The sequence below is a fragment of the Eleutherodactylus coqui genome, chromosome 3 (assembly GCF_035609145.1).
Source record: "Eleutherodactylus coqui strain aEleCoq1 chromosome 3, aEleCoq1.hap1, whole genome shotgun sequence".
NCBI classification, from domain to species: domain Eukaryota; kingdom Metazoa; phylum Chordata; class Amphibia; order Anura; family Eleutherodactylidae; genus Eleutherodactylus; species Eleutherodactylus coqui.
This window is the reverse complement of record NC_089839.1, coordinates 315,354,388-315,368,113: the sequence shown is the minus strand read 5'-3', so window position 1 is coordinate 315,368,113 and position 13,726 is coordinate 315,354,388. Positions and strand designations below refer to the sequence as shown.

General features: G+C 54.5%; 1 protein-coding gene across 1 annotated transcript in view; it reads left to right on the top strand.

Annotated features, from left to right (window-relative positions):
• ERI3 (ERI1 exoribonuclease family member 3) overlaps positions 1 to 13,726 on the top strand; it is a 292,819-nt gene that overhangs the window by 154,416 nt on the left and 124,677 nt on the right. The window lies entirely within an intron of this gene.

The window sequence follows — 13,726 nt, the reverse complement described above, 5'->3', positions numbered from 1 at the left end:
TCTCACATTGTCGCTGGTACCCACTGGGGTGAGTCGAGCCGCTCAGATCCCGGAGCCGTCCTGCAGTCTCCTCACCTGATCCAAGACGCTGGGACATTCCCCCTCCCCCGCAGCAGGTTTAATGGGAAACCAAGACACACGGAGTATGAAGAGTCATTATTATGGTGTCTCTGCTCTCGTCTTCTCCACATTTACAGCCTCATTCTTGTCTGCGGATCCCTCCACATCTTCTGGCGAAACCGACATTGACAAATGCTGCCGGCGCTCACCTTAGAAAACTCAGTGCCTTCGGCTTTATCGTTGGGTTGGGGGCGGCATCCGGTACCGGTCCTGTGCCGAGCCACGCACCGACCACCGCACGCTACAATGGTGGATGACTTGTGCAACCTGACTGAACGCGTGGCATCACTTCCTCTCTACAGCTGATTGGGCCTAAGTTCTCATAGAGTAACGGACAGATCACCAGCTCCATGTAAAGACCATCAGTGGCATCCACAGAGACTTCTGTCCGCCTCAACCCGCTAGATGTCTTGTTGTGGACAGGAATCAGATGTCTGCTCCCTGATGCATCTCCTTGTATTGGCTAAGTCTTGGGGTGACTGGACATTTTACGTAGTTGAATATTTGGCCAAAGGCTACCTCAGCTGACCTTCTCATAGACAAATGGTCAGCTGGGAGTACTTTTATTTAGAATGAAGCCAAGGGAATAAGCCTCTGCCTGACCCCTCTGTCTCTTGCGCCAGACTTCCCTGTCTCATTTAGACCCCCCATGCCTCCTTCTGTCTCCTCCTCCAGACCCTTCTGTCTCCTCCTCCAGACCCTTCTGTCTCCTCCTCCAGACCCTTCTGTCTCCTCCTCCAGACCCTTCTGTCTCCTCCTCCAGACCCTTCTGTCTCCGCCTCCAGACCCTTCTGTCTCCGCCTCCAGACCCTTCTGTCTCCGCCTCCAGACCCTTCTGTCTCCTCCTCCAGCCCCTTCTGTCTCTTCCTCCAGCCCCTTCTGTCTCTTCCTCCAGCCCCTTCTGTCTCTTCCTCCAGCCCCTTCTGTCTCTTCCTCCAGCCCCTTCTGTCTCTTCCTCCAGCCCCTTCTGTCTCTTCCTCCAGCCCCTTCTGTCTCTTCCTCCAGCCCCTTCTGTCTCTTCCTCCAGCCCCTTCTGTCTCTTCCTCCAGCCCCTTCTGTCTCCTCCTCCAGCCCCTTCTGTCTCCTCCTCCAGCCCCTTCTGTCTCCTCCTCCAGCCCCTTCTGTCTCCTCCTCCAGCCCCTTCTGTCTCCTCCTCCAGCCCCTTCTGTCTCCACCTCCAGCCCCTTCTGTCTCCACCTCCAGCCCCTTCTGTCTCCACCTCCAGCCCCTTCTGTCTCCACCTCCAGCCCCTTCTGTCTCCACCTCCAGCCCCTTCTGTCTCCACCTCCAGCCCCTTCTGTCTCCACCTCCAGCCCCTTCTGTCTCCACCTCCAGCCCCTTCTGTCTCCACCTCCAACCCCTTCTGTCTCCACCTCCAGCCCCTTCTGTCTCCTCCTCCAGCCCCTTCTGTCTCCACCTCCAGCCCCTTCTGTCTCCTCCTCCAGCCCCTTCTGTCTCCTCCTCCAGCCCCTTCTGTCTCCTCCTCCAGCCCCTTCTGTCTCCTCCTCCAGCCCCTTCTGTCTCCTCCTCCAGCCCCTTCTGTCTCCTCCTCCAGCCCCTTCTGTCTCCTCCTCCAGCCCCTTCTGTCTCCTCCTCCAGCCCCTTCTGTCTCCTCCTCCAGCCCCTTCTGTCTCCTCCTCCAGCCCCTTCTGTCTCCTCCTCCAGCCCCTTCTGTCTCCACCTTCAGACCCTTCTGTCTCCACCTTCAGACCCTTCTGTCTCCACCTTCAGACCCTTCTGTCTCCACCTTCAGACCCTTCTGTCTCCACCTTCAGACCCTTCTGTCTCCACCTTCAGACCCCTGTGTCTCCTCCTCCAGACCCTTCTGACCCCTCTATCCCTCCACCAGACACTTCTTTTTATTCCTGCAGACCCTCCTTTCTGCTTCTCCAGACTCCTCTTTCTCAAGACCCCTCTATCGTATATCAAGACCTATCAGTCTCCTGCTCCAGACCCTTCAGTCTCCTGCTCCAGACCCTTCAGTCTCCTGCTCCAGACCCTTCAGTCTCCTGCTCCAGACCCTTCAGCCTCCTGCTCCAGACCCTTCAGTCTCCTCCCACAGACCCTTCTGTCTTCTCCCACGGACCCTTCTGTCTCCTCCAACGGACCCTTCTTTCTCCTTCTCCAGAACCCTCTTTTTCCTTCTCAAGACCCTTTTGTCTATTTTTCCATACCCCTCTATTGCACATCTAGATTTTTCTGTCTCCTTCTCCAGACCCTTCTGTTTTCTGCTCCAGATGCTTCTGTCTCCTCCTCCGTGCCCTTCTGTCTCCTCCTCCGTGCCCTTCTGTCTCCTCCTCCGTGCCCTTCTGTCTCCTCCTCCGTGCCCTTCTGTCTCCTCCTCCGTGCCCTTCTGTCTCCTCCTCCGTGCCCTTCTGTCTCCTCCTCCGTGCCCTTCTGTCTCCTCCTCCGTGCCCTTCTCTTTCTTCCGACAGACCCTTCTGTTTCCTCCAACAGACCCTTTTGTCTCTTCCGACAGACCTTTCTGACCCCTCTATCCCTCCACCAGACACTTTTTTCTATATTCCTGCAGTCCCTCCTTTTTCTTCTCTAGACCGCTCTTTCTCCTTCTCAAGACTATTTTGTCTATTTTTCCATACCCCTCTATCACACATCTAGACCCCTCTGTCTCCTCCTCTGGACCCGTCTGTCTCGTCCCCTGCCCAGTACCATCCCTACAGTGAAGCCTGGTGGTGGAGCATCGTGCTGGGGGAGGGGAGACTGGTCATTGTGGATGGAAACCAGGCGCCGCTCATCGCCGGCCCAATACCTTCTCTACAGTGAACCCCTCTCTGTCTCCTGCTCCGGACTCCTCTGTCTCCTCCTCCGGACCCTTCTGTCTCCTCCCCTCCTCCGGACCCTTCTGTCTCCTCCCCTCCTCCGGACCCTTCTGTCTCCTCCCCTCCTCCGGACCCTTCTGTCTCCTCCCCTCCTCCGGACCCATCTGTCTCCTCCCCTCCTCCGGACCCTTCTGTCTCCTCCGGACCCTTCTGTCTCCTCCCCTCCTCCGGACCCTTCTGTCTCCTCCCCTCCTCCGGACCCTTCTGTCTCCTCCCCTCCTCCGGACCCTTCTGTCTCCTCCCCTCCTCCGGACCCTTCTGTCTCGACCTCCGGACCCTTCTGTCTCGACCTCCGGACCCTTCTGTCTCGACCTCCGGACCCTTCTGTCTCGTCCTCCGGACCTTTGTGTCTCGACCTCTGGACCTTTGTGTCTCGACCTCTGGACCTTTGTGTCTCGACCTCTGGACCCTTGTGTCTCCCCTCCTCCAGACCCTTCTGACCCCTCTATCCCTCCACCAGAAACTTCTTTCTATTCCTGCAGATCCTTCTTTCTGCTTCTCCAGACTACTTTTTCTCAAGACCCCTTTGTCTATTTCTCCAGACCTCTCTATCGTATATCAAGACCCTTCAGTCTCCTGCTCCAGACCCTTCAGTCTCCTGCTCCAGACCCTTCAGTCTCCTCCCGCTCCAGACCCTTCAGTCTCCTGCTCCAGACCCTTCAGTCTCCTCCCGCTCCAGACCCTTCAGTCTCCTCCCGCTCCAGACCCTTCAGTCTCCTCCCACGGACCCTTCAGTCTCCTCCCACGGACCCTTCTGACCCTTCTATCCCTCCACCAGACACTTCTTTCTATTCCTGGAGACCTTTCTTTCTCTGTCTCCAGACCCCTCTATTTCCTTCTCAAGACCCTGTTGTCTATTTTTCCATACCACACTATCGCACATCTAGGCTCTTCTGTATCCCGCAACAGATGCTTCTGCCTCCTCCTTTGTGCCCTCCGGTCTCCTTCCTGCCCTCCGGTCGCCTCCGTGCCCTTCTGTCGCCTCCAACAGACACTTCTGTCTACTTTTCTAGGTCCCTTTGTCTCTTCCTCCAAACCCCTGTTTCTTCTCCTCCAGACCCCTATGTCTTCTGCAAACCCCTGTGTCTCCTCCTCCAGACCCTTCTGACCCCTCTATCCCTCCACCAGACACTTCTTTCTATTCCTGCAGACCCCTCTTTTTCCTTCTCAAGACCCTTTTGTTTACTTTTCCATACCCCTCTATTGCACATCTAGACTTTTCTGTCTCCTTCTCCAGACCCATCTGTTTCCTGCTCCAGACGCTTCTGTCTCCTCCTCCGTGCCCTTCTCTCTCCTCCTCCGTGCCCTTCTTTTGCCTCCTCCGTGCCCTTCTCTCTCCTCCTCCGTGCCCTTCTCTCTCCTCCTCCGTGCCCTTCTCTCTCCTCCTCCGTGCCCTTCTCTCTCCTCCTCCGTGCCCTTCTCTCTCCTCCTCCGTGCTCTACTGTTTCCTCCGACAGACCCTTCTGTCTCTTCCGACAGACCTTTCTGACACCTCTATGCCTCCACCAGACACTTTTTTCTATATTCCTGCAGTCCCTCCTTTTTCTTCTCCAGAACCCTCTTTCTCCTTCTCAAGACCATTTTGTCTATTTTTCCATACCCCTCTATCACACATCTAGACCCCTCTGTCTCGTCTCCTCCTCCGGACCCGTCTGTCTCGTCCCCTGCCCAGTACCATCCCTACAGTGAAGCCTGGTGGTGGAGCATCGTGCTGGGGGAGGGGAGACCGGTCATTGTGGATGGAAACCAGGCGCCGCTCATCGCCGGCCCAATACCATCCCTACAGTGAAGCCCGGTGGTGGAGCATCATGCTGGGGGAGGGGAGACTGGTCAGGGTGGATGGAAAGCTGAATGGAGTGAGGTACAGAGATATTGACAACCTGATCCGGAGCACAAGGGACCTCAGACCGGGCAGAAGGATCTACCAAAAAGACAATGACCCTAAGACCCCAGCCAAGACCACCCAGGAGTGGGGACAACTCTGTGAATGTCCTTGCGGGGCCAGCCAGAGCCCTGAACCCAATGGGACATCTTTGGGGAGACCTGACAATGGCTGTCCGCAGACGGCCCCCATCCAACCTCACAGAAGACCCCCAAATCCAGGAGTGCAAACCTTGTGGCATCACCAAGAAGACTGGAGGCCGGAGTCACTGCCAGAGGGGCTCCGACTAAGGCCTCATGTCCACTTGAAAAATACAATCCGTGCAGAATCTGCCGCGGATTTCCTTTAAATGGTGTTTTTTTTGCATGCAGATATTTGCACACACCGCTAACAATGTGACAGCAATGTTGCCGATCTGCGCGGAATCCGCGGCTGAATGGAGCATGCCGCGCGTGAAAAACGCAATTCTTTTAAAATGCCATCCGCGGGTGCCAAAATCAATTTAATGGACCGCGGATGGCCAATGATTCCCTATGGGCAAAATGCGCTGCGGATTCCGTCACGGCCGTCTGCAGCCGGATAATACGGAGTACAGGGGGGAATACTGATCACTACGAAATGTTCATTCTTTAAAGATTGTTGGAACGGGAGAAACTGTTGTCACTTCTGGGGCGCTGAGTGCAGAATGGGGGGACAGAAGGCCACAACATGCAGTATAACAGACATGAGGGGCCGAGGACTTCCCACATGGATTGTTACTGTCCCACATTTCCACAATGCTCTGTATATTAGCTGTATACATATATATCCCGCATGTGCACCGTGTACAGGCTGACCAATCAGAGAGCAGTGTGCATATATAGTTGCTCTCCCTAAGGAGAAAAGAGCGTTTCTTACCTAGATAGAAAACAGCGGCAGCAGTCTTGCACAGCGAAAAACAGGAACTGAAAGCGGCAAATCAGATGGACGGCAGAGAAGAATAAGTGCGGGGGGCCTGCCTGTCCTCGTCCCGAAACCTCAGGATCTTAGGGGGCGCTCCACTTGGACAACCGATTTTTGCTAGAAGGGTCCCTGGGACCCCCAGTCAGTAGCTGTAATATGCAAGGGCACCCCACAAAAAGTGTTGTGTTTCCCTGCTGCGCCTCCGCAGGAGAAGTGAGGCATTACACAGTGCCCATTGGTTCATGGCTGTACTGAATGCAGGGATGGGTACTGTTTGCTGTGGCTGATAGATGAGGGTCCTAAACTCCCCCTCTAGTCCAGAGGATATTTTGATGGGGAATGTGCGGATGTGTCGACCACGGAGCAGCGGTGCCCGTAGTGGGGCGAGATGCCATACTACTGGGTTATCGATCGCCCATAGTCTGGTAGATCTGAGGGTTCGGAGGCTCCTGCAGCCGGCGGCCCCTTCCGGCTCGTTATTGGGATGTGATAATGCAGTTAGCGCACTATTAAAAAAAGCCCCTGATAGGATTAGTATGGATTTAATATCACATGATATATCATTATATCGTTACCCGCTGACAGATGTAATTGAAATACACTTATTGCAGCCGTGGGTCAGGTTTCATTCAATCAGCGGCACCTCGGGGGAGACCCGCGACATCAAAAATAATCGTCAGGAGGGAAAACTGCAATAAAAAGAAGGAAACCCGCGACCTGCTTTTATCTGCCGTCAGCTGGATGCCAGAGACCCCTAATCCCTCCGCCCGGGGACTTCTTTATGACTGCAGCCATGGAGGTAGCACTGAGTGCCGCTCACGTTATGGAGAGAATGGCGCGATTGTAACGGCTCATTATGGTGGCGCTGACAGGGGGGACATAATCCGCGGCAAAATCGCAGAAGCCGCAGCTGCATTGGCGACAAAGTTATATGAAAACGTCGCCATGAATTCCTCACTTACAAGCCGACAGCCGGCGCACAGGACAAGCGGGCGTACCGCGACGGACGAGCGGCTCCGGTCCTCATATATGCCGCATTGTTCCACGTGACCCCCGACGTGAGACCCCAGAGCTGCCTTTACTGACACTCGATGGAAACGGAATGATCGACCAGTAAGACGTCCTCGTTGTCCAACCAATCACAGCGCAGCATTCATTTCTGAGACTGCAGAGGTAAGATGAACGCTGCGCTGTGATTGGCTGGACAACAAGGACGTCTTACTGGTAGACCGTTCTGCCACAATCATTGCTGGGGGATGTGAGACAACAAAGACCGGAGAGCGTTTTGTGTCCTTGATTTTCACGTCTCCCAGTCTGTTGTTGGTGCACATGGTCATTATCAGTGAAGCTCCGCCCAGCGGGCGCACAATTCATGGCACATGGTCATTATCAGTGAAGCTCCGCCCAGCGGGCGCACAATTCATGGCACATGGTCATTATCGGTGAAGCTCTGCCCAGCGGGCGCACAATTCATGGCACATGGTCATTATCGGTGAAGCTCTGCCCAGCGGGCGCACAATTCATGGCACATGGTCATTATCGGTGAAGCTTCGCCCAGCGGGCGCACAATTCATGGCACATGGTCATTATCAGTGAAGCTCCGCCCAGCGGGCGCACAATTCATGGCACATGGTCATTATCGGTGAAGCTCCGCCCAGCGGGCGCACAATTCATGGCACATGGTCATTATCGGTGAAGCTTCGCCCAGCGGGCGCACAATTCATGGCACATGGTCATTATCAGTGAAGCTCTGCTCAACGGGCGCACAATTCATGGCACATGGTCATTATCAGTGAAGCTCCGCCCAGTGGGCGCACAATTCATGGCACATGGTCGTTATCGGTGAAGCTCCGCCCAGCGGGTGCACAACTAATGGCACATGGTCATTATCGGTGAAGCTCCGCCCAGCGGGCGCACAATTCATGGCACATGGTCATTATCGGTGAAGCTCCGCCCAGTGGGCGCACAATTCATGGCACATGGTCATTATCGGTGAAGCTCCGCCCAGCGGGCGCACAATTCATGGCACATGGTCATTATCGGTGAAGCTCCGCCCAGTGGGCGCACAATTCATGGCACATGGTCATTATCAGTGAAGCTCCGCCCAGCGGGCGCACAATTCATGGCACATGGTCATTATCGGTGAAGCTCTGCCCAGCGGGCGCACAATTCATGGCACATGGTCATTATCGGTGAAGCTCTGCCCAGCGGGCGCACAATTCATGGCACATGGTCATTATCGGTGAAGCTTCGCCCAGCGGGCGCACAATTCATGGCACATGGTCATTATCAGTGAAGCTCCGCCCAGCGGGCGCACAATTCATGGCACATGGTCATTATCGGTGAAGCTCTGCTCAACGGGCGCACAATTCATGGCACATGGTCATTATCAGTGAAGCTCCGCCCAGTGGGCGCACAATTCATGGCACATGGTCGTTATCGGTGAAGCTCCGCCCAGCGGGTGCACAACTAATGGCACATGGTCATTATCGGTGAAGCTCCGCCCAGCGGGCGCACAATTCATGGCACATGGTCATTATCGGTGAAGCTCCGCCCAGTGGGCGCACAATTCATGGCACATGGTCATTATCGGTGAAGCTCCGCCCAGCGGGCGCACAATTCATGGCACATGGTCATTATCGGTGAAGCTCCGCCCAGTGGGCGCACAATTCATGGCACATGGTCATTATCGGTGAAGCTCCGCCCAGTGGGCGCACAATTCATGGCACATGGTCATTATCGGTGAAGCTCCGCCCAGTGGGCGCACAATTCATGGCACATGGTCATTATCGGTGAAGCTCCGCCCAGTGGGCGCACAATTCATGGCACATGGTCATTATCGGTGAAGCTCCGCCCAGCGGGCGCACAATTCATGGCACATGGTCATTATCGGTGAAGCTCTGCCCAGTGGGCGTACAATTCATGGCACATGGTCATTATCGGTGAAGCTCCGCCCAGCGGGCGCACAATTCATGGCACATGGTCATTATCGGTGAAGCTCCGCCCAGCGGGCGCACAATTCATGGCACATGGACATTATCGGTGAAGCTCTGCCCAGTGGGCGCACAATTCATGGCACATGGTCATTATCGGTGAAGCTCCGCCCAGCGGGCGCACAATTCATGGCACATGGTCATTATCGGTGAAGCTCCGCCCAGCGGGCGCACAATTCATGGCACATGGTCATTATCGGTGAAGCTCCGCCCAGCGGGCGCACAATTCATGGCACATGGTCATTATCGGTGAAGCTCCGCCCAGCGGGCGCACAATTCATGGCACATGGTCATTATCGGTGAAGCTCCGCCCAGCGGGCGCACAATTCATGGCACATGGTCATTATCGGTGAAGCTCCGCCCAGCGGGCGCACAATTCATGGCACATGGTCATTATCGGTGAAGCTCCGCCCAGCGGGCGCACAATTCATGGCACATGGTCATTATCGGTGAAGCTCCGCCAAGAGGGCGCACAATTCATGGCACATGGTCATTATCGGTGAAGCTCCGCCCAGCGGGCGCACAATTCATGGCACATGGTCATTATCGGTGAAGCTCCGCCCAGCGGGCGCACAATTCATGGCACATGGTCATTATCGGTGAAGCTCCGCCCAGCGGGCGCACAATTCATGGCACATGGTCATTATCGGGGAAGCTCCGCCCAGCGGGCGCACAATTCATGGGCGACTCTCCAGTTTTAAAGAAAGAGGTTTCATCTGTAAGTGGAATCATCCGGCCGGCGGCCAGTAAGAGTCCTCAGATATCCACCGTCAGCAGAGAATTGGGCGTCCCGCCGCTGACCGTGTGGAAGATTCTGCGCAAATGTTTGTGACGTAGGGGAGGGGAACCCACCTGTCTACAGGGAGCGTACGGGGGTCTCCGCACAGTGAATGTAGGGGAGGGGAACCCACCTGTCTACAAGGAGCGTATGGGGGACTCCCCACAGTGATTGTGGTGGAGGGGAACCCACCTGTCTACCGCGAGCATATGGGGCACTCCCCACAGTGAACGTAGGGGAGGGGAACCCACCTGTCTATAGGGAATGTACGGGCAACTCCCCTGCGGGGAATGTAGGGGAACCACCTGTCTAGATGTAGCGAACGGGTGATTCCCCCATGGTGAATGTGGGGGAGGGGAACCACCTGTCTACAGGGAGGGTATAGGCGACTCCCCCATGGTGAATGTGGGGGAGGGGAACCACCTACCTGCTGAAGCTTTAATCACTTAGCCAGCAGGGCGGTCCTTCGGCTCAGCCCATGTGATTCCCAGAAGCACCTGCATCACCTCATGGCCAATGACACTACTTGGGCCGTGCTCTGAAAGGGTTAAAGCAACCCTCTGTTTTTGGAACAAAGTTACATCCTTGGACCGCTGGGGGAGGGGAGCTCTTGCTTGCAGATTCCCCTCCATCCTTCAGTCCAGCAGTTGCGGGTCCTATTTTCGGTCTTCTAAGAGGGCCCGTGCCGATCCTCCTTCATTCTGTTGCCCGTGTTTAAACAGAATGGTTTTCTGAACTGCAATCGTTGCGTCTGTACGGGGCATCCGTGTCGCGGGTGAGAGGTGGCAAGGCAGGATTCACAATACGATGCAGCAGATGGAGCCACCAAAGATCTATTTAAGGTACAAACATGGAAGTAAACAGCTAAATGACGAGGGTTAATGGGGTTGTCCAGTTGGGAACTGTTGATGGCCTGTCCTAGGATACGTCGTGAATAGTAGATTGGTGGCGGTCCTTTGCCCAGGACCTCTGCTGATCAACTGTTGGCCAGGTCAGCGTGCTTGTGCCCTGAGCTGATAACTGCAGGAAGCAAACAGCTCCGCTCTTACTGCAGTGGCTAGGCTTAGTAGTGCAGGCAAAGTTCCCATTGATTTCTGTGGGTACATGGCCTGCAGTGCCCAGCCTGTCCACTGCACTAAGAACGGAGCTGTCTGCATCCTGTGGAAGTCAGCTCAGTGCACAAGTATGCTGTTTTGGCAAATAGCTGATGAGCAGGTGGCCTGACCAGCAGACCCCTACCAATCTACTATCGATGACTTATCCTTGTGCAGAGGCCAGCCATAGCTTACAATCGGACAACCCCTTTAACCTTCTGTCTATAGGGGGCAGCTGCGCTTACTGAATGCAGAGCGGGGGAGTGGAGCCTGATCTGCCGAAGCCAGGCTGTGGATGGATTGCAGGTCCAGATGAATCCCCCTCGTATGTTCGCGCCGCATGACTCCAGCTCTCCATTGGCTCTCTGCCCTTGCAGTGCTGGGATCTGTAATCCGCTCGTTGGCACAAAGTCTGGAGAACGGATCCTAATGATGACCGGTCCGCATACGTTCGTTACCGGCGTGCAGTAATCCGAACCTACAGACACGGTGCACTTTACTAGACCCGCTCTCTGCAGCGCCGCGGTTACTGTGATTTCCCCCGGCGCACACATCTTCATATACTAAGCACATCTCTGACATTTGCGTGCGCCTGCGGAGAAATGTAAACGTCCAACCTGGTGTCATACACAAGCCTCTGGCCTTAACTAAACAAAAAAGTGTTGTCTGGGCAGCCACGCCCCCCTCAGCAAGCCACACCCACTTTCCAAAAAAGTGGCAGAGCTAACGCACAGAGAAGAAAAGTTGCAAATAGGTGCTTAAATATCCCTTTGCGCAAAAATATGCAACTTTCTTACCACAATTTGTGGTGTAACCCCTTTTACCCGCGTGCCGAGAGCCCCTAATAAATGCAAAGGGAGGTCGGGATTTAAGAGGTCAGCCCGCCAGCGCCATTCTATATACCGCAGGGGGTGGCCAAAGTATACATCTCGTCCCTCATACGGCTGTCAGCGACTCGTGCTGCGGGTCTCATGGTATATAGAGATGTAGGGTAGCGGCCGGTACTATAGAGCGCTGCTGCAGCCTGTCGTATGCCGGCGGTTACAGCAATCATGGAGTTACTTCGGCATTCGCAGTCATGGAATCCCATTGCGTGTGGCAGAGGAGACCAGTGCTGCCGTGGTCACCACACAGAGGATTGTCAAAACTGATGCATTGCAGCAAACCCTCAGCTGCGGGAGCCGGCAGGACGGGATTCTTAAACAAGTGTTCCTATTCATTGACAGAAATCAGAGATCTTGAGTACGGAGAGGAAGTGAAGACCAAAACCTGTTACAAAGTTGCCGAACTTTCCCACTGCAGTTTGTTTCCGGAAGGCCCCCAGCGCCGGGTCTCTGCCGCCGATGATGTCACCAGATGACGTCATGTGTGTGCAGCCAGCCTTGGATGCGTGGGGGTCTCTAGGGGTCCGGCTGTCCCCGCCGCCGTCCTGGCACCCTCCTACGCCTCCGGGTTTCTCTCATCTCGCAGCCGATTTTCCGCCAGGACTTACTGGAATCCCGGAGAATGAATATCTGCCTGTTGTAGCAGTAAATGAGCTGAGCCGCCGCCATTCATGTTTGGCAAACAGAGAGCGTGGCGGGGCGTGTGGATAAATACATGTAATGTATGTGTAATCCGTGTGGAGCACACACACACGCACGCACTTGTCGCAGCCGCCAGAGCCATCCATAAGCCTCTCCGGGGCTGACGGCGCATGGAGCCGCCTGATTATACACAGCGCCGCCGCACAATGTAATTTCACAGGGCAATCAGTGCCGCGATGTGATGGCAGCCGGCGCTGCCGGGCGGAATATTAAAGGGGCTAATGGGAAAGCTGCCGGATACAAGAGAGGGGCAGGAACAAGGGGAGAACCGCCACACATGGCTGCCCGCCGAACTAATGAGGCACCAAGCTAGCAGACCTCCCTGAGGTCCCACCACCTGCTCCCCATGGTGAGGGGCGCCGAGCCGATACTGGGGGCTTCATGCCCCTCCGTATAGTAGGAGGGTCTGCACCCAGTAGAGTAACTCCTATAGCTGCTCATTCCTTCCAAAATAATATCGGGCGGTCCCTGGAGCAGTCAGTATGTAGTATACAGTATATATAGTGATGTACAGGTGTATCGGGCGGTCCCTGGAGCAGTCAGTATATAGTATATATAGTGATGTACAGGTGTATCGGGCGGTCCCTGGAGCACTCAGTATATAGTATACAGTATATGTAGTGATGGACAGGTGTAGTGGGCGGTCCCTGGTGCAGTCAGTATATAGTATACAGTATATATAGTGATGTACAGGTATATAGGGCGGTCCCTGGTGCAGTCAGTATATAGTATACAGTATATATAGTGATGTACAGGTGTAGTGGGTGGTCCCCGGTGCAGTCAGTATATAGTATACAGTATATATAGTGATGTACAGGTGTAGTGGGCGGTCCCTGGAGCAGTCAGTATATAGTATACAGTATATATAGTGATGTACAGGTGTATCGGGCAGTCCCTGGAGCAGTCAGTATATAGTATACAGTATATATAGTGATGTACAGGTGTAGTGGGCGGTCCCTGGAGCAGTCAGTATATAGTATACAGTATATATAGTGATGTACAGGTGTAGTGGGTGGTCCCCGGTGCAGTCAGTATATAGTATACAGTGTATATAGTGATGTACAGGTGTAGTGGGCGGTCCCTGGTGCAGTCAGTATACAGTATATATAGTGATGTACAGGTGTAGTGGGCGGTCCCTTGTGCAGTCAGTATATAGTATACAGTATATATAGTGATGTACAGGTGTAGTGGGCGGTCTCTGGAGCAGTCAGTATATAGTATATATAGTGATGTACAGGTTTAGTGGGCGGTCCCTGGTGCAGTCAGTATATAGTATACAGTATATATAGTGATGTACAGGTGTAGTGGGCGGTCCCTGGTGCAGTCAGTATATAGTATACAGTATATATAGTGATGTACAGGTGTAGTGGGCGGTCCCTGGTGCAGTCAGTATATAGTATACAGTATATATAGTGATGTACAGGTGTAGTGGGCGGTCCCTGGTGCAGTCAGTATATAGTATACAGTATATATAGTGATGTACAGGCGTAG